Source organism: Triticum urartu, chromosome 1 (assembly GCF_003073215.2).
Source record: "Triticum urartu cultivar G1812 chromosome 1, Tu2.1, whole genome shotgun sequence".
NCBI lineage: Eukaryota > Viridiplantae > Streptophyta > Magnoliopsida > Poales > Poaceae > Triticum > Triticum urartu.
Genome location: NC_053022.1, coordinates 286,190,005 through 286,196,004, shown reverse-complemented (window position 1 = coordinate 286,196,004; position 6,000 = coordinate 286,190,005).

The window sequence follows — 6,000 nt, the reverse complement described above, 5'->3', positions numbered from 1 at the left end:
TAGGGAACCCAAGGGGGGGTGCACCAGCCCTAGGAGATCCAATCTCCTAGGGGGCGGCGGCCAGGGGAGGTTTCCCTCCCCCCCAAGGCACCTAGGAGGTGCCTTGCCTCCTTGGGACTCTTCCTTAGGGTTCCCCCCTTCACCCTAGGCGCATGGGCCATAAGGGAAGTGGCGCCCCAGCCCACTTTGGGCTGGATCCCTTCCCACTTCAGCCCATGGGACCCTCCAGGATAGGTGGCCCCACCCGGTGGGCCCCCGGGACCCTTCCGGTGGTCCCGGTACAATACCGATGACCCCGAAACTTGTCCCGATGGCCGAAATAGGACTTCCTATATATTAATCTTTACCTCCGAACCATTCCGGAACTCCTCGTGACGTCCGGGATCTCATCCGGGACTCCGAACAACATTCGGTAACCACATACAAACTTCCTTTATAACCCTAGCGTCATCGAACCTTAAGTGTGTAGACCCTACGGGTTCGGGAGACATGCAGACATGACCGAGACGTTCTCCGGTCAATAACCAACAGCGGGATCTGGATACCCATGTTGGCTCCCACAAGTTCCACGATGATCTCATCGGATGAACCACGATGTCAAGGACTTAATCAATCCCGTATACAATTCCCTTTGTCTAGCGGTATTGTACTTGCCCGAGATTCGATCGTCGGTATCCCTATACCTTGTTCAATCTCGTTACCGGCAAGTCTCTTTACTCGTTCTGTAACACATCATCCCGTGATCAACTCCTTGGTCACATTGCGCATATGATGATGTCCTACCGAGTGGGCCCAGAGATACCTCTCCGCTTACACGGAGTGACAAATCCCAGTCTCGATTCGTGCCAACCCAACAGACACTTTCGGAGATACCTGTAATGCACCTTTATAGTCACCCAGTTACGTTGTGACGTTTGATACACCCAAAGCACTCCTACGGTACCCGGGAGTTGCACAATCTCATGGTCTAAGGAAATGATACTTGACATTAGAAAAGCTTTAGCATACGAACTACACGATCTAGTGCTATGCTTAGGATTGGGTCTTGTCCATCACATCATTCTCCTAATGATGTGATCCTGTTATCAATAACATCCAATGTCCATGGTCAGGAAACGTAACCATCTATTGATCAACGAGCTAGTCAACTAGAGGCTCACTAGGGACATGGTGTTGTCTATGTATCCACACATGTATCTGAGTTTCCTATCAATACAATTATAGCATGGATAATAAACGATTATCATGAACAAGGAAATATAATAATAATCAATTTATTATTGCCTCTAGGGCATATTTCCAACACCTGGACATAAGGGGCTTCTTACAAAGGCCATTATTTAGGCCCGGTTTATACCACAAAGACCGAATACCTTAGACAGTGTTCGGCGTCGCGAGTTTGGCCCTATATGCATCAGCTCTGAATCATTGTCTTTGGTCAAATGTTGGGTTTGCCCGGATCCTATGTTTTGGTGCCTTACGTTCCGCTTTACCGGCTAAGGTAGCACCAGGAGAACTACTACGATTGTGCCCTGGTTCATCCGGATGAGCACCTCGGTAGAGAAAGCCGAAAACTGACTGTCATGATCTAGCGCGAGACTGGTCAACCACTCGATGACTCATGGGAATGTTAGAATTCCCCCTCCTTAACGAAGGGCCGCTTTCCGGCCAGGCATATACGCACCCCGGGATCGGAAGAGTGCGGAGCCACCAGGGGCTATCTAGTAGCCCCACTGTCAAACTCCTATGGCTAAGTGAAAGTGTTAAAGCATTATAGTCCGGTTGCCTCGCTCGCTCTGCTATCACCTCCTTAATAGGACCAAGACATTGGGTTAAGTGTGAACGCGTGTTTCTGTGAACAGCTCCGCATTATATGCGTGGGGGTTGAAGCCGACGGCTGCAATCTTTCAGGTTATACACATGTATACATAAACGGCCGCCCAGGAGGCATTACAATACTTTCAGGGAAAAGTATAAAAGTAGCCTTATGAAAATTTATAAAAGCATTTAGCTTACAATGAGATTACATGTCACTCAAACATAATATTTTTTGAGCACTGGGTCTCTATCAAACGAGCACCCTCAAGAACTTCCTCAAAGTAGTGCTCAGCAGCCCTTCGACCTATGGCCGAATCCTGCGCTGCAACACTGGTAGCATCCATCTCTGCCCAGTATGCTTTAGCACGGGCAAAGGCCATTCGTGCGCCTTCTATGCACGCCGACCTCTTCATCGCATTTATGTGCGGCACCACGTCAAGGAACTGCTGCACCAAGCTGAAATAGCTGCTCGGTTTTGACCTTTCCGTCCATAGCTGATCCACAACAGACCTCATGGAGAGTCCGTACAACCTATTTAGTTCGGCCCATTCGGCTAATTGGTCCGTCGATGAAAGCGGACGCTCGGGAGAAAGAAATTGTTTCCAAAACAGCTGGTCTACTTCACGGTCCGTCTGACTCTGGAAGTACTTGGCCGCATCGGCAGCGCTCGCCGCCAAATCCATATACACATCTTCCGAACTCCACAGCCGATCCAGAGGGGCATACCGTGGATCTTCGAACTTCCTCTGCAGCATAAAGGATTTCCCGGCTACAATATCCCCGGCTTCCCGCAGCTCCTCCTTCTTTGCCCTCATTGCAGAGCGGAGGTATTTTCCCGTTGCAGCAGCCTTCTCAAGGTCCGATACCTTCGCCTGGTTTTCCTTTTCAAGAACCCGGCAACGGTCGGTGGTGGCTTTTAATTCTATGGCCATCTTGGCCATCTTATCTCGGCTCTCGCCATGCGCGGCCTTCTCAGCTTGCAACTCTTCGGCCGCCTTCAAAGCAGCCGCATTACCCAACCTCGCTTGTTCCTTGGCTCGGGCAAGTTCTGCCCGCAAGGCTTCAACAGTGACAGCTCCATCTGCAGTCACAACACATTAAAGATACTAGCATCATGCTGCTCTTCCTATGTGGCGTTTAACAGATAATGACACTTACCTTGGGCCTCATCAAGCCTTTTGTTAACAAGCTCGATGTCGGCGTCTGCCGCATCCAACTGTCGTTCTAAATGGGCAAACTCACGAGCCCGGCTAGCCACCGGAGCTTCCATCACCTGCACATAAAGGCAATATAGTTATTACCTGGGAATATGATCCTCTGTTCATCGTCGTTTCCGACGACGACCAGAGTCTCAGGGGCTACTATCTACATAGGGCATACCTAGTATGTGCAGGACTATCATACATTATTTTACGTACCTCAAAGCCTGTCAGTAGACTCATAAAAGCTTTATGCAATCCGCTTTCGGCGGACGAGATTCTCTCCATCACCGTATTCATCAGCACACGGTGTTCATCTGAGATGTCCGCTCGCCCCACCAACTCCCTCAGAACATCCGATCGCACACTAGACGGTGCCGAACTCTTTTGTCTGCTCTCTTCGGGAGTCGGACACCGGGAGCTTAGGGGGTCGGCGGGATTATCTTCTGGCCTCGCCGGACTCGGAGAGGCCCTCCGCGACGACACTTCAGGGTCGCCCGCTTCCAGAGCGAAGGAGTCCGGAGGAGGCATTTCACTCTCCATCATCTCTGGAAGAAGATACCCCGAAGACAAGCTCATTTGAGAGGGGCTAAGGCCCGAACTGCCAAGATATATGCGGTGGTTATTTTCTCAGAAGGAAAAGATGGCATATCTGTACTATTAAAGTATTCCAGGTCACTTACGACTCGCGGGAGAATTGATCCCCCCGCGGACTTTGTGCGGCAACAACACCCCCCAAGGTAGGACCCTCGGTGGGAGACTTCTTCTCCCATTTGGAAGCTTCGGCTTCCGAATCCCCAGGCGCGGTCCTTTTCCTCTTCCGGTCGTCTTCCTTCATGGAGATGCCCGCTCCCTTGGTTATAATGGGCAGCGTAGGGGGCCCGCGTCCGCCCTTACTGTCCTCCGCAGTATCTTCCTTCAAGGGCTCCGGGCAAGGTGCGATCTTGAGCATCTTTTCCAGGACCGGATTTTCCAAACCCTCAGGGAGGGGGGCCGAACACCGAATCAACTTTGCCTTGCTAGCCAGTCCTGATCAAAAAGCAAAATCTCAGAAATAACTTCGTAACAAATGAGAGACAGTATGTTCGGCCGGAAGATTCCTTACCTGTTCGGCGGTGCGGGTACTGCTCAGGCCCACGTCCTCGGTGATTTCCGGACACTCTACCTGAGGTCCGAAGAATGACTTGTACATCTCCTCATGCGTCAAACCGAGGAAATTTTGAATGACACGCGGTCCCGCGGGATTGAACTCCCACAAGCGAAGGGGCCGGCGTTTGCAAGGCTGGACTTGACGAACCAGCATAACTTGTGTTACCGCAACCAAACTGAAATCTCCATTAAAGAGATCTTGAATGCGGCTTTGCAGTATAGGCACGTCCTTGGCCGGACCCCAGCTCAATCCTCTGCTAATCCATGAAATTAGTTGTGGAGGAGGGCCCAGGCGGAAAATGGGGGCGGCCGCCCACTTGGCATTTCTAGGAGCCGTGATGTAGAACCACTCCTGTTGCCACAATTCAGACACCTCTGGAATGGAACCTTTGGGCCATGCAGCTCCCGCCATCTTGCGTATTGAGGCACCTCCACACGCCGCATGTTGCCCCTCGATCATCTTTGGCTTTACTTCAAAAGTCTTGAGCCATAGGCCAAAGTGAGGGGTAACCCGGAGGAAGGCCTCGCACACAACGATAAATGTCGTGATATGAAGAAAGGAGTCTGGAGCTAGATCATGGAAATCTAGCCCGTAGTAAAACATCAAGCCCCTGACAAAAGGATCCAATGCAAGGCCTAGACCTCGGAGGAAGTGGGAGACGAACACGAAGCTCCCGTTGGGTTCGGGAGAGGGGACGGCCTGCCCCCGGGGAGGCAGCCGATGCAGAATCTCGGCGGTCAGATATCTGGCCTCCCTTAACTTTTTGACGTCTTCTTTCGTGACGGAAGAAGGCACCCATCGACCTTGAAGGCAAGATCCGGACATGACTGAAGGTTCGGAGCACCTAACCTGAACTTTGGGCGTTTGAGCTTGAGGTGGGGGAAGGATTCGATTGAGCACGGGAGGGAAAAATAAAAGGCCTCGTCCCTTTATAAAGAGGGTGGATATCGAGCGTCCTCTCCGTGTCCGTTTGGACTTGCCTATGATCTAGGAGTCCTAGAAGCGGTTGGGTTACCCACGCCCGTATTGATGAGAATCCCGGAATAAGGGGGCACGATCTCTACTTTGACAAGACGTGCCAAGGAAACCACCTCGCATGACGCGCTGAGGTGGGATAATTAAACGACTCGGATAAAGGCTTGGCCGTGGTGTGTCGCACCACGGAATACGTCAGCAGATTAGATTTGTGTAGATATTATTCTCTCAATGGCAATATGTGGAAAACTTATTTTGCAGAACCGGACACTATCTTTGTGTTTAAAATCTTCTATGAAGTACTTGGAGGAGGAACCCGCCTTGCAATGCCGAAGACAATTTGTGCGCCGGACTCGTCGTCATTGAAGCCTGGTTCAGGGGCTACTGAGGGAGTCCTGGATTAGGGGGTGTTCGGATAGCCGAACTATACCTTCAGCCCGACTCCTGGACTATGAAGATACAAGACTGATGACTCTGTCCCGTGTCCGGAAGGGACTTTCCTTGGCGTGGAAGGCAAGCTTGGCAATACGGATGTTCAGATCTCCTACCATTGTAACCAACTCTATGTAACCCTAACCCTCTCCGGTGTCTATATAAACCGGAGGGTTTTAGTCCGTAGGACAACATACACATCAACAATCATACCATAGGCTAGCTTCTAGGGTTTAGCCTCTCTGATCTCGTGGTAGATGTACTCTTGTACTACCCATATCATCAATATTAATCAAACAGGACGTAGGGTTTTACCTCCATCGAGAGGGCTAGAACCTGGGTAAAACTTCGTGTCCCTTGCCTCCTGTTACCATCCGGCCTAGACGCACAGTTCGGGACCCCCTACCCGAGATATGCTGGTTTTGA